Raw genomic sequence first — 24,423 nt, 5'->3', positions numbered from 1 at the left:
ATCTTTGCTGGCTCTCTGCAATAGCTAACTCCCGTAGTTCCAACCTCAGCTTTGTTCCCACTTTAACATTGGGGACAAAAGCCTTCATCTCTTGATATGACAGCAGACGTTCTTAACAACCAAATCTGCTGAACTCCCTTTCATAATTATGCATAGTTTCAAATAAGTTATGGTGTATGGATGCACAATTCTTGAGGTTGGATGAAAATCTTAATTGCAGAAAAATTTAATGGGCATAACTCTGGTGGAAAATATCCCTACTGTACAGTAGACTAAGAAGAAAAATCTCCTTGTTGGGAGATGTTCCTTGTTCAACCAAGCTGTTTCAAAAGATCTATGCTGAATCCTATGTTTTTGTCTCAGTCTGAGTTGCATAAAGTTTTTTGGAGGGTTTTTCAATTTAAGGCTGAACGGTTTTCCTTGCAGTATTTTAACAATACCTACTGAAAGAATGGCATCCCTTGCCCCCACTCCATCTCTGAAAGGCTGCTGTGCACCTGGAAGTGTCAATGTTGCCTCTTACTGGCAACAACATGGCTCAGCAGTCACATAGACACGTTGACATGACTGGAACTCTGTTGCACATACAACCCTGTTTTCTTACCCTAGTCACAGTTTAACTGCCCACACCATACACTTTAATCATCCATAGTTATATCCCGTCTGAATGCTCTTAGGCAGCACTACCTTGTCCCCAATACCCACTGTAGACCTTCAGCTTGTCATTGTCCATTAGGGAAACTTTACATAAAAACAAGCAATTAGATAAGTACAAACATGAGTTTTTATTTAGAGAAAGCAAAAGGGAATACAAACAAAATGATTAGAGGCTGAAGTTTGTTCCATTGGTGCAAACCAGGCTTCTCATGATGACCACTGATTAATTTATAGTCCACGATCATCTGCTGCACCCAGTTGTAATCTGTTCAAAGTGTCAAAGTTTTGTGTGGTTTTTAATGTCCGATACAGCTGAGCTCTGAAATGAACAATGACAGTTTCCTCCTCATTAAAGTCATCCTTCTCCTCCTCAGAAGACTGTTCCCATTCTCCCAGTTTCTCTGCATCCAGCGCATCGCCTTATTGTCTGCTTCAATTGTGCAGAACACAGCATGCCAGGATGACATGGCACATTCTGTCTAGAATATATTGGAAGATTCCCTAGATCATTCCAAGCAGCAGAACCATATTTTCAACAGTCCTGTACTCATCAACGGCATTGCCCTGGTTGTGGCATGAATGGTGTTAAACCTGCATTCCATATCAGTCAGGGAGGTTGCACAATGTTCTCATGAGCCATGGTCGCAGCGTGTAGTTCTTGCCCTCTAGTAACCAGCCTTGTATGGCACTCAACCAGGTACATACGAGCACTTCAGGACATTGGCAACTGCCAGGATAGCATGTATACAGCTCCAGGAAGATAGAGTGGTGATCATAGATGACCACAGATCAAATGAATAGAACCCTTTCCTGTTGATGAATTACACAGCATTGTGATATGGCCTTCTGAGTGCCTTATGTGTGCAGTCGATGACACCCTACACCTGAGGGAATGAAACTATGTTTCTGAATCCTACTGCCCAGCTGCAACACTGACCACATCATTGGGGAACAAAATAACTGGTGTGACCTTGCACAGATATCTGTCCTGGTGCGCTTGTGGGTATGTGACCGAGAAATCAACACTGGTCACCTGTTGCCCCCTGAAAGCAGCTTGTCTATTGGAAGTTCAGAGTGCCTCCCACTCCTGCAACCCTCAGGTCCTGCTCCAGTATCAGGAACAGTTTAGTCAGCGTCACAGGACATATGGAGCCTGCATCACTGAACAACAGGAAATGGAATCAGGGTCAGAAAATTCTGAGCCTTCTGTGCAACCTGAGAGGCCCTGTGGCTGAGACCTGTCCTTGAGCTAGGTGCTCTTCTTCCTCCGCACCAGCTTGCTACTGCTCCTGAGCTTGCCATGGCCCTGGTCCTTCTTCATTCCCATTGCCTTTTTATATTGGCAGCCACCTCAACCAACATGCCACAAGTGACAGGGCTGATCATTCTGGATGGGAAGGACCTACATAGGGAACAGGCTAATGAAAGAGTTTCTTAGACTTCGGAACATTATCAGTGGCATAGCAATGAGGGCGAAGCACATACAGTTCAACATGCTGCACTCAAATAACAAGGGACACCATTTCCATCATCCATCCACATTCAGGATCAGCATGTGCAGCAACTTGGTTGAAAGTGTCACACTGGCTATGTGACTACCTAATGTCATGAAGAATGGAGGGCCTGTAGTGCATCAATACCCCACCAATGCTAGCCCACATCATATGTTGAACTTCACAATGTATTCAGTACACATTATCATAACAGTTACATGATAGGTAACAAAGCCATGTTGTGTGGCTCATAAGAAAGCTGGAAATTGAATGAATTGTAACTCCCCTTCAAACAGCATTGGCTTATTGTAGTGTCATTGCTGGTCACTTCCATATTACTGAGATGCCCAAGTGTAAGTTGCAAGCAGTAATGACGTGTGGCAAATTGCCTTTGACCAGCATATAACTCCTAAGCACCCTCACTCTGCATGGAAAAGCAAATGGGTGATGAAATGATTGCAAATTAAATGAAGTTGTGCTTTGCAAATAGCCACTTCATGTATTTGTTGCTACAATGTCCTAGCGTCCAGCAAATGTGAATCCTATGCCTATGCTCATCAAACTGATATATACTTTGCCCACCCTGGATGTTGTTCCAGTCATTTTATGGTAGGAACACATCTAGAGAGAGAAAAATTTGTGGTTGACACTGTTAACAATGGGCCCACCTCATCATCACATAACCCCCAAAGCTACCATATCCTCTCTTACCTTGCATTACCCCGACAGCCAATTACAACCCATCTTGTAGTGTGGATATCCACCACGCTGAACTTCACCTACAACAGTCCTCCTTGTCCCAAACTCTGCCATTACACTTTATTGATACCCACAGTGCTCTTCTGTGTACTGTCCTTATCCCCACCTCAACAAATACCTTGACTCCTTCACCCCTTCTAGCATCTCCTGCTACCCTTACAGTATCCTGCCTTACCCATTGAATTCACCTGAAAGATAGATATGACTGAGCAGGCCTTTCATCTTTGTGTTTGCAGCTCCCTGACTGGCAGTATGCAATTTCCTCTAACCGCTTGCATTGGCCCTTAAAGATTGACTGTTGAACACCCCTCGGACTGTATTGGGACAGTTCCAGTGAATTGTGACCATCCCAAATGAATGACTGACTGATGGTATGAAAGCCTCTGACTGATGGTACCAAGTGCCCCTGATAAACAATGGCAAAATTTCAGGCATGGCGATTTGGTCAAGTAATGTGTAGTGTGTTGCCAAATAGGCAGCTGGAACATTTTCTGTGTAGGTGTTGGATATCAATTTAGCATTCATCAACATGTTCCTCACACCACCCTCAGACAGATCCCAACCGATAAGCATGACAGTCAACCTGTCTGTGTCTCTGTGCAAAAAAGTACTTCAAAGTGGCAATAATGGTGGCTTTGGCTCTGGCTGATGTGCCAACTGGCATGACATAGCAAAGCGATACAAGATTTGAGTGATGATTTTTTATTCATTTGTAGGATGTGCGCGTTGTTGGCTGGCCAGTATTTATTGCCCATCTCTAGTTGGCCTTAAGAAGGTGGTGGTGAGCTGCCTTATTGAACTGCTGCAGTCTACCTGCTGTGCATTAACCCACAATGCCATTAGGAATTCCAGTATTTTGACCCAGTGACAGTGAAGGAATGGTGATATATTTCCAAGTCAGGATGGTGAGTGGCTTGGAGGGGAACTTGGAGGTGGTGGTATTATGTATCTGCTTCCTTTGTCCTTCTAGGTAAAAGCGGTGGTGGGTTCAGAAGGTGCTGTCTGAAGATCTTTGGTGAATTTCTGCAGTGCATCTTGTAGATAGTACACACTGCTGCTACTGAGCGTCGGTAATGGAGGGAGTGAATGCTTGTGGATGTAATGCCAATCAAGCGGGCTGCTTTGTCCTGGATGGTGTCAAGCTTCTTGAGTGTTGTTGGGGCTGCACTCATCCAGGCAAGTGGGGAGTATTCCATTACACTCCTAACTTGTGCCTTGTAGATGGTGGACAGGCTTTGAGGAGTCAGGAGATGAGTTACTTGCCGAGTATTCCTAGCTTCTGATGTGTGCTTGTAGCCACTGTGTTTATGTGGTGAGTTCAGTTGAGTTTCTGGTCAATGATAACACCAAGGATGTTGATAGTGGGGAATTCAGTGATAACAACAACCTTGAATGCCAAGGAACGTTGGTTAGAATATCTCTTATTGGTGATGGTCACAGCCTGGCATTTGTGGAGAACGAACGTTACTTGCCACTTGTCATCCCAGGCCTGGATATTGTCCAGATCTTGTTGCATTTGAACATAGATTGCTTCAGTATCTGAGGAGTCACAAATGGTGCTGAACAATGTGCAATATTTGACGAACATCCTCACTTCTGACCTTATGATGGAGGGAAGATCATTAATGAAGCAGGTGAAGATGGTTGGGTCCAGGACACTACCCTGAGGTACTCCTGCAGAGATGTCCTGGATCTGAGATGATTGACCTCCAACAACCACGACCATCTTCCATGTGTCGTGGATGACTCCAACCTCCGGAGAGTTTGCCTCCTGATACCCATTGAATCCAGTTTTTCGAGGGCTCCTTGACGCCACACTCAGTTGAATGCAGCCTTGATGTCAAGAGCTGTCACTCTCACCTCACCTCTGGAATTCAGCTCTTTTGTCCATGTTTGAACCAAGGCTGTGTTGAGGTCAGGAGCTGAGTGGCCCTGGTGGAACCCAAACTGGGTGTCACTGAGTAGGTTATTTTTGAGCAGGTGCTGCTTGACCGCACTGTTGATGACACCTTCCATCACTTTACTGATGATCGAGAGGAGTCTGATGGGACAGTAATTGACTGGGTTAGATTCGTCCTGCTTTTTATGTACAGGACATACTTGGGCAATTTTCCACGTTGTCGGGTAGATACCAGTGTTGTAACTGTACTGGAAAAGCTTGGCTAGGGGAGCGGCAAGTTCTGGAGCACAAGTCTTCAGTACTATTGCCGGAATGTTGTCAGGGCCGGTAGCCTTTGCAGTATCCAGTGTCTCCAACTGTTTCTTGCTATCACGAGGAGTGAATCGAGTTGGCTGAAGACTGGCATCTGTAAGGCTGGCGACCACTGGAGGAGGCCGAGATGGATCATCCACTCGGCACTTCTGGCTGAAAATTGCTGTGAAAGCTTCGGCCTTATCTTTTGTATTGATGTCCTGGGGTCTTCGTCCATCATTGAGGATGGGGATATTTGTGTAGCCTCCTCCTCTCGTGATTTATTTAATTGTCCACCACCATTTATGACTGGATGTAGCAGGACCGCACTGCTTAGATCTGAACTGTCGGTTATGGGATCGCTTACCTCTGTCTATCACTTGCTGCTTATACTGTTTGGCATGCAAGTAGTGCTTTTTGATTGACTGATTGATTTATTGTCATGTGTACCAAAATACAGTGAAAAGTTTTGTTTACGAGCGGTACAGGCAGATCATAGTAAGCAAAGGATGTATGGTCCTGGGCACAGCAACTGCCATTCTGGGCCATTATGCACCTGGACAGTATGCTTTCAATAATGCATCTGTAGAAGTTGATGAGGGACCTTATGGTCATGCCGAATTTCCTGAGCCGCCTGAGGAAGAAGAGGCATTATTGTGCCTTCTTGACTGTCACATCTACGTAGGAAGTCCAGGACAGGTTCTTGGTTATTGGGAAGTCCAGGACTGGTAGTTGGTCCAGGCTGACACATCATCTTCAGGTATGCCTGGTGCTGCTCCTGGGTTGATCCGCTGGCTTGATGGTAATGATTGAGTGGGGGACATGCCAGACCATGAGGTTATAGATTGTGCTGGAGTACAATTCTGCTACTGTTGATGGCCCACAGCGCCTCATGGATGCCCAGTCTTGAGCTGCTAGATCTGTTCGAAGTCTGTCCCATTTAGCACGGTGACAGTGCCACACAACACGATGGATGTTATTCTCATTGTGAAGGTGGGACTTCATCTCCACAAGGACTGTGTAGTATGTGAGTATGAAGTAAGTGTGAGCACTACGAGACCAAGCGAGCAGCCCTGAAATAGAGTCATAGAGGCATACAGCACGGCCCTTTTCCTCCATGAAGAATGCCCCTGCTGCAGTCTTTCAATGTTAGTTTCTAGAGCATCCAGCAATGCAAATTTGTGTTTCCTCTGCCAGTGTATTGGAGAGGTGGCATGATGCCACTGGCTGTGGACGAGGGGTGTGTGTCGGGGTGGTACCCATAGATTATGACTTGAATTGCGGTTTGGTTGTATGCAACATGGAAATATTTGGATCAAGCGGTGAGCTGAATCCACCAGGTACATGCTCTGGTTTCCATGTCGAGGCAACTTGTGCTGTCAGCAAGGTCAAGTGGCAACTCACTGCTGTCTCGGGAGAATCTCACCATGCCACTTGTGAAAAGCATAAAAAATGGCTCCAGTTGCTCCCAAAGTTGAGATGGATTTCATATCTGATTCTGTCAGCTCCCTATAAATTTCTGCCCGGTAATCTCCATTCATTTAATTATTCAATTTAAACATATGAGAAGGATAAAAAGAATAATATTAAATGCAAATCACCTCAGCTCCAGAAAATCAGCTGGAGTCAGAGAAGCCCTTGGAGTAAGTGGAAATACAGCTTAACCAAAAATACAGTATATTCCTGCTAACATAGACTATCCTGGTCTCAGTGTGCAGTCATTAGTCTACAGACAAATGACTGAGCAGTTTCTTTTTTTAATGACTATTGAGGGTGAGGTATGCTGCATCATGTGATTGTGAGTGTGATTGTCCTACACTGCACAGCATCAATACTGTCTGGAATGAGGTGCTAGTAGGCTTGAATTTACAGTTGACTACTATTGTTAGCCCTATAGCGCGTGATAACTGCAAGTCATCTAGCAACAGTTGACATAGATCTATGTCAGATTCGCTGACCTGGAGCATATGAAGACAGTCAGTTTGAGGCAACAATAACTATGAATTTAGTTGGGGTGTCTTGGCAGGAACAGTCAATAAGGCTATGCTGGTTAATGATGATACCTTTTGGTCCACTGTCCCAGGTTTTGTTGATAATAAGTCTTTCTCAACTTTGCACAACAGATGCAGGGATGTGCACATTGGCATTTGGACTTCGAGCACATCTTCTTCAATCTGTTCTGCTTGGCTTTTACTCATTCGACCTCCTGTCCTTACAAGCACTTTGAATAAGATGTCAGCAGACCATAAGTGATTTGATTTGAGTTGATTGATTATTGTCACATGTACCGAGATACAGTGACAAGTAATGTATTGTGTGCTAACCAGACAAATCATATCTTACATAGGTATATCAAGGCAATAGAACAGAATGCAGAATATAGTGTTACAGCTCCAGAGAAGGTGCAGAAAAAAATCAGCTCTCATGTATGAGAGGTCCTTTCATAAGTCTGATAACAGTGGGAAAGAAGCTGTTCTTAAATCTGCTGGTACGTATTTTCAAACTTCTGTATCTGCTGAATGATGGAAGAGGGTGGAAGAGAGTATGACCGGGGTGGGAGGGGTCTTTGACTATGTTGGCTACTTACTGAGGCAGCGGCAAATGTAAATGGAGCCAATGGAAGGAAGGCTGGTTTTCTTGATTGACTGGGCTGAGTTCGCAACTCTCTGTAATTTCTTGTGGTCTTGGGGAGAGCAGTTGCCATGCCAAGCAGTGATGCATCCAGATAGGATGTTTTCTATGGTGGATCTATTAAAATTGTTAAGAATCCTTGTGGACTTGCCAAAGAACTACCAGAAACTTTGCTTTAGTACTGACTTAAGTGCTGCACCCACAGAGTTGCAATGATTTGAATGTCACCAATGCTCTGTCCATGCTTTCTCAGTAGATGTAAAAGACCTCATGTTACTATTTAAAGAAGGGCAGGATTTGTAGTATTGTGGGCAAAATTTAATGGTCAGTCAATAAAATAGATTATTTGGTCATTTGTCTCATTCCTGTTTGAGGAATCTAGCGGTTGTGTTGTCTCAAAAATAGATAAATTAGTTGTGAAGCACTTTGGGATACTGTGAGGTTACAAAAGGCTCCAAAGTGCTTTCTTGACTCACTGTTTCCTATTCACCTTATTGCTGCAGTTGTGTACAATATAAATATTACAAAAGAGGACATTTATTTCAAAAGATTCATTTCAGTTTTGATATTCTTAAGTGTTGGCACTATCATAGGAGCTAACTAGAATAAGATATTCATAATGGCATTTTTAATGCTGCATGCCGGAACAACAATACAGAAAGAAAATTGTGCGGTGTAACGTGTATTAGCAGATAGCAACCATACTTTGAAGTTCAATTATATCAGAAGTTTTGACATCAGGGCTGAAAGTATGGTCGTCATCACCTTGACCTCGGTATATCCAGCTGAAGCACATTATGACCGTTGTCGATGGTGATGTTGTTATTGTTTGAGCTTAGTGTTATGTTTTTTCTCAATGAGAGGGCGTATTGTGGGGAGTAATGACAAAGGTTTCTAGACTTTAACATTTCAGTGCCGATATATCACTTAATTTGGTAAACAAAATTTAATAGTCATGACAAGAATAACAATAAATCTAACTCAAGCAGACAGACAAATATCTCTGTACATATGATGACTGGTAAAGATATCATCAGATCTTTCACAATTTTGTTTCTTGTTTCCATAAAAGAAACAGAGGCGAATGATTTTAAGCAACCTAAAACTGAATTGAATAAGGTTTATTTATCAACATGTTTTATTGATAATTTAACTGACTCTGCTAAAATCTGTAAATTCATACACAACCATTGTTTGGGATTCAAATTGAAGATATATGAACAGATTTATGTTGCTTTTTTAAAAATCCTGGTTCCTGTTCTCACCTTGTGTGATGCGATTAAAATTTTCAATGAGACCATGTAACTCCATTGGTGAAACAGTAGACATCAAACATCAAAGCTTTTACTCCCTTAAAGCAGCAAGTCAAATTATATTGTTTAGACATCCTCCATTCATAGTTCAGTGACTATAGTTTCATTTTGGTCTGAACATTAACAGGACTTAACCTTTCTGGGTTTGGGGGATTAGCATAAAGTTCTAACATTTTAGAACAGCTTTCATTGTTGCTGTGGTAACAGTAATTTGACATTTTGAAAAGTACTGAGATGCTGAATAGCTGAGGAATCATGGATAAACCTGAATCAAAAATAGACAGCATTACCATGATATTGGAATATTTGTGTACAACTTTTGACCTGTAATTTAGAGATTGCAAAGTTCCTTTATTTACAACTGTATTGGGCTGGAAATTTCAGACATTTTGGGTTGGTGAGCTATTCACTAAATGGCTACGTGAGATGGATCTATCAACTTACCATTGCACATATGACTATAATAGCAATAAGTTTCATTTACATAGCACCTGTAACATGGTAAAACGTCCAAAAGCACTTCACAGTGATTTAAGATAGTGTTGAGGAGAAGGTTATCTCTCAGTGGGTTGATGGTCATTGGACCCCTTTCCCTGCAGATTGGTGCAGGCAGATTCATTTAATAGTTTTAAGGCAGGGATAGCTAGCTGGTCAGAGTCCATGTACTGCGCAGCGTGAATAAAGGGTGACTTGATGATAGGATACCGGCCTCAGTGGAGTTATTTTGGGTTTTAAGAGGTGTTTGGGAAAATGGCAAGGTAGAAAGGTAGAGAGAATTAGAGAGGGAATTTCAGAGCTTTGGGAGCAGGCAGCTGAAGGTATAGAGTCAGAGATATTTGTGGCATGGAAGGAGGCCATTCAGTCCATTGAGTGCTGGCTCATCATAGAGTATTCCAATCAGCTTACTCTCCTCGCCTTGGGTACTGAGGTCAGCTGCACCTTGGGGGTTGAGATCTATCAACTCATGGAGTGGAAGAATCATCTAATCTGTGTCCGTGAGATAATCGCTGGCAAAACTTGATTGAGCTAAACAGGCTTACTGTTTGCTTACAACATGCAGACCAAGCAGACCTTAAAGTTGATATCTGTCTTTTATGTCTAGAATTCTGATATCCAGAGGCGCTCTTGCACACAACTGAATGTTGTTTTTACCCTTCCAATCTCTCAAAGATCCAATCTCCGCTGCTTCTTGTAAGGACAGTTTCAAAGACATTTGTCCCTTTGAGACAAAAAAAAGTTCTCTTCATTTCAGTTCTAAATGGGAAACATCTTTTAAAAACCTCTGCTCCCGAGATTTGGATTCCTCTATGCTTGGAAACATCTTCTTGGCACTTACTCTGTCAACCCCTCTTAGAATTTTATGTTTCAATGAGATTGCCTCTTATTGTTCTAAACTCCAGTGAGGATAATCTCAAACTGCTCAACCCTTCCTCGGAAAACAACCCCTTCATACAGAAAACAGCCCAAAAAACGTTAACTGAACTCATAATGTTACTGTATTAGTAATCCAGAAGGCCAGGCAAATGCTCTGAAGACTGTAGCTGGTAGAATCTAATTTCATTGAAAGAAATTGATGACTATAAAGCCATTGTCTAGAATAATAAAAAAAACTATCTGTTTCGCCAAAATCTTCAGGGGCAGGAAGTCAGTGCCCTTACCTGGTTTGGCCTTTGTGTGACTCCAGACTCTCAAAATGATTGACTCTTCAATGCCTTCTGAACTGGTTGAGCAAGCCATTCTGTTGTATAAAGTTGAACAAAAAGAAAAGAAAACTGGACAGACTACCTAGCGTTGACCTAGGCACTAGAAATGACAATGGCAAAACCAGTCCTGTCAACACTGCAAAGTCTTCCTTACTAACATTTGGGCAGTTGGGCCAAAGTTATTAGAACAGTCAAGTCAAGCAACAGCCTGACCAGAGGTGTGCAGATTAGGTGGATTGGCCACGGTAAATTGGACTGTAATGTCCAGGGTTGTGCAGGCTAAGTGGGTTATCCATGTAAATGTGGGGTTACAGCGATAGGGTCGGCGGTGTGGGGGGGTGGTGGTGGTGGTGGTGCAGGGTTTGGGTCTGGGGGGGGATGCTCTTTGGAGGGTTGGTGCAGAGTCAGTGGGTGAATGGTCTCTTCCCACACAGTAGGGATTCTATGATTCTAGCATACATCTGGTACCAGACAGCAGTAGGATTCTGTGGATTGGTTCTGAATATTGAAGGGTGTAAAACTTTTAGGAAGGACAGGAAGCTAGGAGAAAATCAGGAGGTGGCTCAGTTAGACAAGGATAGTACAAGCACAATAGTGAGGGGTAAACTAAATTTAGGAAACCAGGAAGTGGTAGAAATGAAAAATGATAAAGACACAAAGACCCCTGTGGAAGCGATATTCAGGGCCCTTTAACAGTAATCCTATGATAGGGTGAAACATAAAAGAAGAAATAAATGGGGGCTTGTCAGAAAGGCATAGCAATAATCTAAGTACAGTCAGATGGGCAAAGGTAACCTAGTTCATAGAATGTTTTGGGGATTGTTTCTTAGAACAAGATGTTTTGGGGCCAATCAGAAGGCAGACTATACTAAATCTGCAATGAGATCGGTTTAATTAATAATCTCACATTGAAAGCTCCCCTAGTTAGTGTCATAGAATTGAATTTTACATTTAGTTAGATGGATAGGGGAGTGGGGCAAGACTATTTTTGTAAACTTGTATAAGGGCAGTTATGGACACATGAAAGCAGAGATAGTGGAATGAAATGGCAAACTAGCTTAAAGGATAGGTTAACAGAGATGCAGGAGCAGTTTTTAAGGAGATATTCAAAATATACTGAATAAATATGTTCCAGTGAATAAGTAAAATTCTCTGATACGCACCTACCATTTTTGGTTAAAAGTAGTATCAAACTTGAAGAAAATGCATATAATTGTGCAAAGACAGTTGGCATGTTACAAGATTGGACAAAGAATGATAAAAATATCAATAAAGAGGGGAAAAATTATACTATGAGAAAAAGCTAGCCAGAAGTATAAAAACAGATGGGATGACTATCTCTGAATATTTCAAAAGGAAAATAATCAATTAATTGAGCATTTGCCCAAAAGCAAGTGATTTTGGAAAATTGATAATAAAAAGTAAAGAGACAGCAGATGAATTGTACACACATTTTCCATCAGTCTTCAATAACAAGGATACAAATCGTGTTCCTGAAGCAGCTATAAATCAGAAAATGGAATCACTCCAGAAATAGTCCTGAATAAATTGTTGGAGCTGTGGGCTCCACTCTTCATTGAACCAGGCTTGACACCTTGACTTGATGCTCATGGCAGTCCAAGGAGTTCCAGGAAATAAGTTTACAGATTATGGCTGCATACAATTCTGCTGCTGCTAACATCCTAAAATGCCTCAAAGGTGCTTTATTTTGAGTTCTTATGACTTAGGTAATTAAAAACAATCATCCAGAGTGCTCTGAGTTGGTCATACTCCTCAAGCAGAAACTCTTTCATACTCCAACCAATGTCATTGGCACCCATGAGGACCATGAAACTCCTACTCCAATTTCATCTTCAGTCTAAGGAGATGTTCTTAACCCTGGCAATGGGCAGGCAACAGTCTTTGGGATTCATGTTATCTGTTGTAAAGTATCAATCTGTCTAAACGTACCATCTTTTTAACTTCCCCAACTTAAATAGTACATTGATGCACATTGCTATGGTTAGCTTGCTTCTTCATGTAACATCCCTGGTCCACTTACACTTTGGTGATGCACGTTGGAGTGCACTGACACCTTTCATTGTGCTGCTGTTGCCAGGGTGTGCAGGGATAGGCACCCATCTCATAGATTTGACCGGGGTGCATCTCAGAGCTCCTTGCTTGCTCTCCTTGCACTCACTCACTTTGTGCCTACTTCAATGATCACAGCATCCTTGCTTTGCCCTTTAGCACTTCTTTTCCCTCAATCATACCTTAAATACTGACAGTACTTCTATCTTGACTTGGCTTTGAGCATACAGACAGTAGTTTTGCATGCTTGCCAGTCGTGACCTAAGGGGATGAACATATGCCAGAAAGGGAGGGATTGAGTGAGATGAAAGTGGCTGGCACAGCCGTTGCTGTTGTTGCAGGTGTGGGAAAGCTGGTGAAATCTCCCAAGTGAGTGAGTAGACAGCGTAGAGGTCATGCATGTTATTGGTGTGGAAGCATTGGATGAGTGAGAGCAACTGAGAAAAGATGTTGCATGCAATAGACCATGTGTCTTGGTGGGAGATGTGTGCAGAAGAAGAAGTAGTGATTGTGAGCTAGCAGAGAGCAGATGGTGGCATTTACCATCAAGGAGAATAGAGATTAATTGACTGCCTTGTGGAATTGCTGGACATTACTCTGGACCATGGAAACGGTAATGACCCATGTGGCAGATGAGGCTGCTGTGTCTTGGAGCATTTTCATCTCTACCAGCCCTGAGGGAAGGGGATGGCCCTCCTCTGTCAAGCCCATTAACCAGGATCTCAAGGTTTTTATCTACAAAGCAAGTCGCAATTTTCCCTCAATCCAACACGATTGGGGCAATTCGCAGACCCACGCAGGGCAACTCCAAACTGACAGTGCTTGACTGGGTATACATGTGACTTCAAAGAGAGATGCCCTGAATGAAGTTTATGATGTAAATAAGCTTAAAAGGGAGTTTGCAAGTGCATGAAAATGTGCAACTTAGAGGATGACGAACAAAAAGCCAAGATGTGGCACAAAGTATGATTGCCCTTTTAAATTGCCAGAATGAGCTTCTGAGCTTTAAGGTTCTATGATTTCTTCACTGCTTTACGACTCTGACAACATTTTGAACAACTACAATGCAGTTCCCTTTGGGAAATGTGGCTGCCTCGAAGTAGTGTCTTACACTTTTAATACCAGCATCCACCCAATTGCACAACTATTGCTGTCTGCTTGAAGCAATCATTAATGTAAGCAGGCATGCTCCACACAGCCATGGATTGCCATTTTAACTGGAGGCAGCTCCTTAATAGTCAAGGTAATGTCAACTCAAAACTCATCTGCTCCTGCAAAAACAGTTTATTTTGTCTTCTGTACCTTTTTAAATATCTTGGTGACATTGGGGAAACTGCCAGAAATTGTGCAGCCTGGAATTCTTCCATAGAGGGCAATCCATAGGCTTAGCTGCAGTATTTTCCCATAGGATCTCCACAGTTGGGAGGGGACAAGGGATCAAGTCCGAGAAGTAGAAGCCTGAAATACTTGTGGTCACTTACAGGCAGGAAATTAACAACTGTTCTTGATAATATCATCAGGACACTGTATGCCTATGTGTAAAGTGATTGGCTGACTATGGTTAGATACTAGTTATGACCACTCAGTGCATCACATGAAAATGCTGGAATGTCAGTTTGTGGCAAATCCATGACAGGTTCTGGTTGATTTTAAAAGCCTGCTGACTAAATTCCTACTATCTCTGACTAAATTTCTCATGGACCAGTAGGATAAAACATCACCAAGATTTATTCACTGTGTAGTTTTATGCACAAAACCAATATGTGATATCACATTTTTATATACACTGCAGATATAGATTGGAGAAACCAACCTCATAAAAATGTGAATTTTTCTTATGCTACAATTACTTTGGAATCTCACATTAACCACGTGCCATTTTCTGCTGTTTCTTGTGGAATTTGCTAGACAAGTCTTACATAAAACAATGCCTCATTGTAGAAGAGGTGAGCACCATTCTATGCAAGAAAAGTTCCATTCTTGTTGTTTGCATTATGTTTGTCCAGAAAGATATTTAAGACCAAAATTTGGGATGATTAATTATTTGGAATTTCCATTCTCAATCAAGGTGGCTCCCAAGCACACGTTTTTGATTGTGGAGCTTTCCATAATTATTTGTAATTACATTGATGATTTGACAATATTGCATATGGGTATTCTGAGCTTTTTGTTCACATTCATGAAAAGATGTTAAAAAGTACTTTGTTTTGTGACAATACCATCAAAAACATACACTTACATTTTCTCTGCAAGATGCATTAAAGGGTGAAGGAAATTCCAGAGGATTTTTTTCCTGAAGGGTTTCAATGGCTGTCACTAAATGTCATCAGATATTGTTCTGCACCATTCCTACCTTCTTTTATGATATTCTTTGATTTTATATTGGCGTCCCTGGCTTATCAGGCCACTTCAGAGGGCATTTAAAAGTAATCCTCATTGTGTGTTGACACAATACAACATTGTTGTGGGTCTGGAGGCATATGTAGGCCAGATCAAGTAAGGATAACAGGTCTCCTTCCCAAAGGACATTAGTGGTATTTTATGGTAAAAGATGATAGTTTGCTAACTTTCAATTGCAGGTTTTTAAAAATATAATTCAAATTCCATCAGTTGCTGTGGACGGGGTTGGGATTTAAACCAGTGCAATAGCTTGGGCTTTTGATTCCATTTTTCATCCATCTCTCACCATCAACCTGGTCCATCTCTGAATCTTTGTTTCCCTTCCTTGACTTCTCTGTTTTCATTTTTAAGGACAGACCTTTTACGAATATCCACTAAAAACTCACTGAGTGCCACAATTACATTGAAAACAGTTCCGAATATCTTGCTTCCTGTAATGATTTAATTCCATTCTCTCACATTTTCTATCCTTGTTGTCTCTGTTCCATTGATGCACGTGCGTGCTTCTACCATGTCTCGTATTTTCACCTGCAGAGAGTGGGAGAATATAAGCGTGCTGCCAAAGGGGCATGGCACATAGTTAATGAGTGTTTGGGAAGTAAGCATAAAGAAACCTTGCTCGCCCTCACAGAGAGATACCGTTAATAAAGATTAGCATTTAAATGAGCTTAAAAGTCTTCCTGTTATCCTCAACAAATAATGCCCCTGCACTGTGGTTGAAAGAGCCCTCAGCTGTTCCTGATTCATTTCCTGAATTTCTGCCCTCTTCTGTTCCCTCCCTCCCAAAAAAATGGCAGGGTTCCCTATATTGTCACTTTCCACCCCACCAGCCTCTGCATTCAAAGAATCATCTTTTATCATTTCCATTTTCTCCAGCAACATATCACCACCATACACATCTTACCCTCTCCTCATGACATCTTTCTGTGCAATCAGAGAAGGTGTAGTACTTGCTCCTTTATCACTTCCCTCTTCAATGCCAAGGCCACAAACAAATCTTCCAGGTGAAGCAGCAAATTACTCCTCCTCCTTCTTTCAATCTAGTCTACTGTATTCACCATTCACAATGCGACCTACTTTTCCTTGGTAAAACCAAACACTTTGCGGAGCAACTCCACTCTGTCCAAAAGACTGAATCTGACCTTCCCATCACTTGCTATTTCAGTATACTATCTGGCTGTCAGGCTAACATTTCTGTCCTCAGCCTTGTGTGGTATTCCAGTGATGCAATATGGAGGAACAACAGCCAGTTTTTTTTTATTAAGGCAATTTACAGTGTTCAGGAATCAACATTGAGTTCAATAACTTCAAACCAGTGTCTCTATTCTCCCTTTCTCCCATACCACCTCTCCAGACAATTTAATTAGGCAACAAACAGATAGAAACCTAGTATTATCAAGTATAATCTGTTTTTCTCAAGTTGTCAGTGATGAACATAGTACAAGGGAAGATGTGTACCCTTATGTCGAATAAAATTCCTTCATTTGCAGGACAGTGTCTTTTTTTATGAAAACGTTTTTCCCAAATCATTTTTGCTTGTGGAGGTGAGATATCCTGAAAGGCAATATATAAATTTTGTCATGATACCTTGATGTGTTGACAGTTTTCAACAGGATTTATATCATTGCTGAATTTGAAAACTGAGGAGAAAGGATTATACTAATCCTTAATCATAAATATGATGCACCTTTAACATTTCAAAATTATAAAATATTTGTAATTCCAGTGTAAGTAGATAACCAAGTTTTGTTAAAAATGCTATCCTTAGAATTATAAATGGAATAATTCTTCTCCCTTTGTGGGAGAGTCTAGGACCAGAGGACGTGATCTCTGAATAAGGGGCTTTACATTTAAGGCACAGATGAGGAGGAATTTATCCTGTCCATGGGGAGTGAATCTGTGGAATTCTTTCTCACAGAGGGCTATTGAGACTGTGTTGTTAAGTAAATTTATGGCTGAGATAGTCAGATTTTTAATCAGTAAAGGAATCAAGTGTTATGGGGAAACAGCAGGAAAGTGGATTGAGGATCAGATCATCCATTTCTTGTTGAATAGTAGAGCAGACTTTAACTGCCTTCTTCTCCTCCAATGACTTGCGGACTTAGAGAATTATCTGAACACTTATTATGAGATGCTTATTTTTGTTATTTATATGTTATAAAAGCTCACAGTCAAGAATATTTGCATTGAATTCACCCCACTTAATTATAAATAAAGAGGGAAGATGGTCAGTGAGCGAAAAGAGTAAGAAGAGAGAACAATTGGGATATGTCTTCATATTTCTAATCAGTCATGTATTCTTATTCATTTATGAATTAGCATGCAGCTCACATTTTGGAATGAATGTTTTTACAGAGCAAACTGTTCTCAGCCTCGCTGATAGTAACACTGGACAAGTCAGATCCCACAGTGAAATTTGGCTTTATAGACCATAAGGCTAACTTTATGCAATATGTTTACCATGGTCAAAAACAAAGTTGCTGGAAAAGCTCAGCAGGTCTGGCAGCATCTGTGAAGGAGAAAACAGAGTTAACAGAAAACAGAACCTGTTCTGAGGAAGGGTCACCGGACCCGAAACGTTAACTCTGTTTTTTCCTTCACAGATGCTGCCAGACCTGCTGAGCTTTTCCAGCAACTTTGTTTTTGTTCCTGATTTACAGCATCCGCAGCTCTTTTGGTTTTTGTTTATGTTTACCGTCGTAATCAGCCACATTACATTTCCAAAGACTTCCAATGTACTCCTAATGAAAGAACATCAATTCTTGTTAAATTAAAAAGGAAATCACACAAACGATATTTACACTATATATCAACTATTTGGCATAGTCTTGTTACAAATATCATAAATAAAGATTCAACCCTTTTAAACTCAATAGCAGCCTTAGGTATTCAAACCTCAGTGAAAGGTCATCTTGTTTCCACTTTAAAGTTCCTTGCTCAGTGAGCACAGCTGTATTTAGTTAGAAATGCGGTGGAGGTATGTTCAGTTAAGGCATTCAAAAAGGGTATGGAGAAAAAAGCAGCAGATTGGCATGAGGTAATGATGCTTGATTGTAGAGTGTCAAGGCATGATAAGTTGCAACATCTTTCGAAAGACAGTGAGATAATTTTCTGGGAGATAGCGTAACATTCAATCTAACTTTTCAAGCACTTCAGTATTATACAAAATTATTACTGGAATATCAACTTTGGAATTTTCAAGTTTTGATTCAGCCTTGAATTGCTCTGATTTTTATTTCACTTGATTTATTTTATCACTCTTAAGTACACTTCTGTCCTGTGTATCCTCTCTGTCATAGTAACATTTTAACATGTATAATGAAAGATGTGTATTTGTCTTGTTTCAAATAAAGTAGGCAAATAGATATGGGTTAGTGCTGTGAAGACTTTTTCAGGAAAGGTCAGAAAAATCAATCTGGAACAAATCTAGTCAATAGAATAAGATGCTTCTACCTTTGAGTTTATGGGAGGCTGTGTAAACATATTAAGGCATTAGTTTTGTTTTCAGTTCATTTCAGAAAACACCAGAGTTTTAGTTCTGACTTAGCAGAGTGCACTCCAGTTCAAGGGAAACTAATCACAGTAGTAGCAGTATTTTAATTTGTTCTGGTTTGTGAAGATTTCAAGCCAGGAGAGCTTTGTTGTTAGAACTGGAAAAAGTTTATGTGATTAGAATTGTGAAAGGTTCATGCCATCAGACTTGAAGGGGAATTGTAAAGTTGTCTTTACAATTCACAAAAGAGAAACTGGAAGGAGTCAGTTAAGTAGAAACTTAAAGAGTTGAGACAGGAATACAATTTCTCTGGACCTAGCCTCTATAATGGATAGTGTTGGGAAACAAAGTGAAATGTGACAAACATTTGATCATATGTACAAAAAACAAACGTGGCATGTTAAGATCTTTCCAACTGCAGTATACATAAATGTTGTTAAGCTTGTATTTTGCGTAATAAACTTACATTCTTTGTAACTAACATGATGTGTTTCAGTGACTAACACTATGTTAACTGAGTGAGCAACAAAAAAATTAAGTGTAATCTATCAAGCCAGGTCTCATTCTGGGACCTGGCTTGTCCGGTAGTACCATTAGCTGAGACCATAACACTTGGCACACTTGCTGAGTTTTTCCTCCTGTCTATAGGCCTTACTACGTCATTCACATCATTGATTTTCATTTTGATTTGATAAAGTCCAGAGAAGCTCTTAATTATTCTCCAGAGAAAAGTAACAATACTGATGCATAGAGACGAATCTTATATTTCTTTTGAATATGTTTGAGTTTTGTCGAGTTTTTTGGAGAGAATTCTGCCCTGAGGCCCAGTGTGTTTTCTTACAAAAGACTCATTAATGATTTGCCCAGCACCATGGCATCCTTCTGTCTGATTCTGGTCCCATCTTACCTCAAGTTGTTCCTATATCAACCTGCCACTCAGTGGATATCTGAGAACACACCAGCTTCCCTAGCATTTGTGCCATCTTTAAAAGCCCAACGTGCACCCAGAGAAGTGTCATCAGTCTGTAGCTGCTGTGCATGGTTCCTGATATTTGCTCTGGATGTGGCAAACAGACCGAGAGATTAAATTGAATGGGTGGTGCAGCCCTGGGACTTGCTCTTCCCCAGGACCAGCAGTGGAGGCCACAATACCAGATGATGCCAACCTGATCTGAGGTTGTCACCAAGGTCAGTGCAGTCTCAGTTTACTGAATGCTGATCATGTTGGAGACTGCTAAACTGTACTGCCGCTGATACAGGGATATTCTTTCTGACTTGTTCCAGTCTCTGAAAGAAACTTGCACACTCACTGACCTACTTGATGGGTCCTTCTTTGTTTGTGCTGACTCTATGATTCTGTGAGACTTGTTCCTGTCTCTGCCTCCTTTACTCATAGGACACATTGTTGCGATATAACAGCCAAATTTTTAAAAATCTTCTACCCATGCTTTCTGGAACACTGACTTATTCACCTAAAGGATTTTTAAAAAATGCCTTTATTTCAAGTAAATAAACTGTGGACAATCCAGCACTACCCATGGACCTCAAAATCTAAAATGAAATAAAACTTTGTTTTCATCCTTCTGAACAAAAAAAATAGAAATACAAATCAAACTTAAGCTATACATGGTTCTGTCCACTTTAGACCTGAATTTTCCAAATCATAATAATAACAATAAAATGAAACATCATGAATCATCATCACAATCCTCATTCAAAATGTACACTTTTGTTCTCACTAAGGACCTTCCTACTTTCTCCCAAAGAACTACAGCTGGCTTAAATAATTTAGTATGACGTCCAAAACATCTCATGGAGCTGTCTGCACAGGCTCTAAGTTTATATGCATGGGCTGAGAGATTGAGAGCGTTTTGGTATATATTACATGCGTTGGGAACTTCTGACCTAAGGTTCTACACTTGCATAATTATTTCTGCTGATTTCTATTTACTTTATTTTTAATTGCTGAAGAAACTGAAATGAATATTGGTGTAATTTTGGGATGTTAGATTGAGGAACTTCCAACTGGACTTAACCAGTATTTGGAAAATAGTTTAAAATGAAAGACTGCTGTCGGTTGTTTTACACAACGAACTCCCACATTTTCCATTTTCACACAATGCCTGTTTAAAGTTAATCTGCAAACTTTGTTAAAACAATGGATACTTTATCTTATTGTTTCAGTTTTGTTACTTGATGTCCTTCTGCTTTCTTGTGTAGATATAAAGGCTAGAATTATAGTGAAATTTTAATGTTCACTCCATTTTCTTCTTGTTTCGTCAAAATTTTCAACTTTAATATTTGCTTTTACACATTAATCAGTTATAGGAGTAATACTGAAGAGTAATTATATAGGAATAGGCAGGATTACAAGCAAAGAAAGTTATTTGGAGAAACATTAGTTAACAATAGGTAACGTTATTGCATTTGGACACTCAATAATATCAAAGGAAGTATAATAATTGTTTACAATCCAAATATAAAGTAAAATTATGATTCATATTTGAAAGAAAGATTCGCATTTATATATATAGAGCTTTCATGATCTCACGATGTCCCAAAGCATTCTTCAGTCAATTAATTATTGTAATGTACGAAACAGTGCATCTAATTTACAAATAACAAGGTCCAACAAATAACAAAATAAGGACTAGATTTAGTTTTGTTGATTGAGGGTTCAATATTGACCAAGACACCTGGGATGGGATCTTTTATGAGACAAAAGAATTGGAATCCAAGGTAGACAAACAGGAAGAACTTGGAGAACTTGGGCACCCTGCAGCCCGGAGTACTCAGCATTGAGTTCCCCAATTTCAAATAACTTTGCCACCTGTCCCCCGCCTCCCCTTCCAGCCCCACCTTCACCTTTCCATTTCATCTTCTGACCCTCCCCTCCAGGCACCAACCGGATTCATCCCTCCCATCGACCAACCAGTTTGTACCTACCACCAGTGTCCACCTATCACCGTCATTCTGCCTCCACCCTTTCTCCCTACTTTATTTGCAGCTCCCCCTGCCCCCACATCCAGTCTGGAAGAAGGGTCATACCCGAAACATTGACTGTTCCTTTCCTCCAGATGCTGCCTGGCCTGCTGTGTTCTTCCAGCCTCCTGTTTGTCTACATGGGATCGTTTATATCCATTTGAGAGAACAGAATAGTACCTTGGTTGAAGATCTCATTCAGAAGTAGACATCTCCTGACTGTGCAGATCACCATCAGTACTGCATTGAAGGGTCAACCTTGAATGCAAAAATATCTTTCAGTAAAAGACTTTACAACCAGCAAAAAGGTACATTTCAGTTGTCCATTTTAGTTTTGTTAATGCACTTGTTAAATTGTGATTTTAACAGCAAGCTTAATGCTTACATTCAAATGAATTGGAGACGGAATAACAAGTAAAAAAATTTGCTATTTTAGATTTCACAATTGCCGTAACATCAAAAAATCTGTTTCTGTTTTGGACAGGGATGGCTGCCCAGTAATTAGTGCGTAATGACACTTTCAGTGAAAGAACTTTGTTTTACTGTTTTATCTGGCTCTTAGTTGTCATTAATAACTTGCTAACCAGTATGATTGATTGTCCACCTAGGAAATTCCATGTCATTGGTCATGGGATCTATGGGTCCTTGCATGAGCAATGAGCCCAATCCTAGAGTCACAGCTCTGGCCACATGTTTGGCAGGTGTTTCTGGGAGGTGGAATTGGTCCTTGTCCTTGAGATCACTCAGGACTATTGTTAATTGTCAGCTAAGAAAATGCCTCCAAAAATTGAAGTGTTAATTCTGTGTTGCCAGCATAAAATTTATATAGTAGATACAGATCACCGTGCCATTTGAAAAATCACACACAGCTGTTTGAAACGCGGTGATAGAAATGTTCATTTTGGCATCAACTTGTTATAAGAACATAAGAACTAGGAGCAGGAGTAGGCCATCTGGCCCCTCGAGCCTGCCCCACCATTTAATAAGATCATGGCTGATCTTTGAGACCCAGCTCCACTTACCCGCCCGCTCACCATAACCCTTAATTCCTTTACTGTTCAAAAATTTATCTAGCCTTGCCTTAAAAACATTAAGTGAGGTAGCTTCAACCAATTCACTGGGCAGGGAACTCCACAGATTCACAACCCTTTGGGTGAAGAAGTTCCTCCCGACCTCAGTCCTACATCTGCTTCCCTTTATTTTGAGGCGATGCCCTCTAGTCCTAGTTTCACCTGCTAGCGGAAACAACCTCCCTGCCTCCACTTTATCTATTCCCTTCATAATCTTATATGTTTCTATAAGATCTCCCCTCATTCTTCTGAATTCCAATGAGTATAATCCCAGTCTACTCAGTCTCTCTTCATAATCCAACCCTCTCAACTCTGGAATCAACCGAGTGAATCTCCTCTGCACCCCCTCCAGTGCTAGTATATCTCTTCTCAAGTAAGGAGACCAAAACTGCACACAGTACTCCAGGTGTGGCCTCACCAGGACCCTATACAGCTGCAGCGTAGCCTCCCTGTTTTTAAACTCCATACCTCGAGCAATGGCAGACAAAATTCCATTTGTCTTTTTAATCACCTGCTGTACCTGCAATCCCACCTTAAGCGATTCATGCACAAGGACACCCAAGTCCCCCTGCACAGCAGCGTGCTGCAATTTTTTACCATTTAAAACATAGTCCATTTTGCTGTTATTCCTACCAAAATGGATGACCTCACACTTATCAACATTGTACTCCATCTGCCAGACCTTTGCCCACTCACTCAGACTATCTATATCCCTCTGCAGACTTTCAGTGTCTTCTGCACACTTTGCTCTACCACTCACATTAGTGTCATCTGCAAATTTTGACACACCACACTTAGTCCCCAACTCCAAATCATCTATGTAAATTGTAAACAATTGAGGTCCCAACACTGATCCCTGAGGCACACCACTAGCCACTGACCGCCAACCAGAAAAACACCCATTTACCCCTACTCTTTGCTTTCTATTTGTCAACCAATCCTCTATCCATGCCAATACATTATCTGTAATACCGTGCAACTTTATCTTGTGTAGCAGCCTTTGGTGTGGCACCTTGTCAAATGCCTTCTGGAAATCCAGATACACCACACCCACAGGTTCCCCATTGTCCACCATGCAAGTAATGTCCTCAAAGAATTCCACCAAATTAGTTAAACATGACCTACCCTTCATGAATCCATGCTGGGTGTTCCCAATGGGACAATTTATATCCAGATGTCTTGCTATTTCTTCCTTAATGATAGATTCAAGCATTTTCCCCACTGCCGAAGTTAAGCTAACTGGCCTATAGTTACCTGCTTTTTGTCTACTTCCTTTTTTAAACAGTGGCGTCACATTGGCTGTTTTCCAATCTGCGGGAACCACCCCAGAGTCCAGTGAATTTTGGTAAATAATTACTAGTGCATTTGCTATTTCCACCATCACCTCTTTTAGTATCCTGGGATGCATTTCATCAGGGCCAGGAGACTTGTCTACCTTTAGAACATAGAACATAGAACATAGAACATAGAACATTACAGCGCAGTACAGGCCCTTCGGCCCTCGATGTTGTGCCGACCTGTGAAACCAATCTGAAGCCCATCTAACCTAAACTATTCCATTATCATCCATATGTTTATCCAATGACCATTTAAATGCCCTTAAAGTGGGCGAGTCTACTATTTTTGCAGGCAGGGCATTCCACGCCCTTACTACTCTCTAA

At 41.0% G+C, this 24,423-nt stretch overlaps 1 protein-coding gene and 1 long non-coding RNA gene across 7 annotated transcripts in view; one reads left to right on the top strand and one right to left on the bottom strand.

The window, feature by feature from the left end:
- LOC109927965 (methylcytosine dioxygenase TET3-like) overlaps positions 1-24,423 on the top strand; it is a 331,959-nt gene that overhangs the window by 80,429 nt on the left and 227,107 nt on the right. The window lies entirely within an intron of this gene.
- The window catches only part of LOC125487338, a 72,449-nt gene continuing 48,840 nt past the window's right edge, over positions 815-24,423 (bottom strand). Inside the window, exons 4-5 of one of the 3 annotated variants that reach the window (XR_007265829.1) lie at positions 21,873-21,950; positions 815-1,467 (exon numbers count right to left, since the gene is read on the bottom strand). This is a non-coding gene — a long non-coding RNA (uncharacterized LOC125487338). Of the gene's footprint in view, positions 1,468-16,501; positions 16,772-21,583; positions 21,951-24,423 lie in introns of those variants that run through there. The other 2 variants (XR_007265828.1, XR_007265827.1) reach the window with 2 other exon arrangements.

Source organism: Rhincodon typus, chromosome 40, assembly GCF_021869965.1.
Source record: "Rhincodon typus isolate 14 chromosome 40, sRhiTyp1.1, whole genome shotgun sequence".
Taxonomy (NCBI): domain Eukaryota; kingdom Metazoa; phylum Chordata; class Chondrichthyes; order Orectolobiformes; family Rhincodontidae; genus Rhincodon; species Rhincodon typus.
Note: the sequence above shows the minus strand (reverse complement) of the source record. Positions and strands in the feature narration are given on the sequence as shown.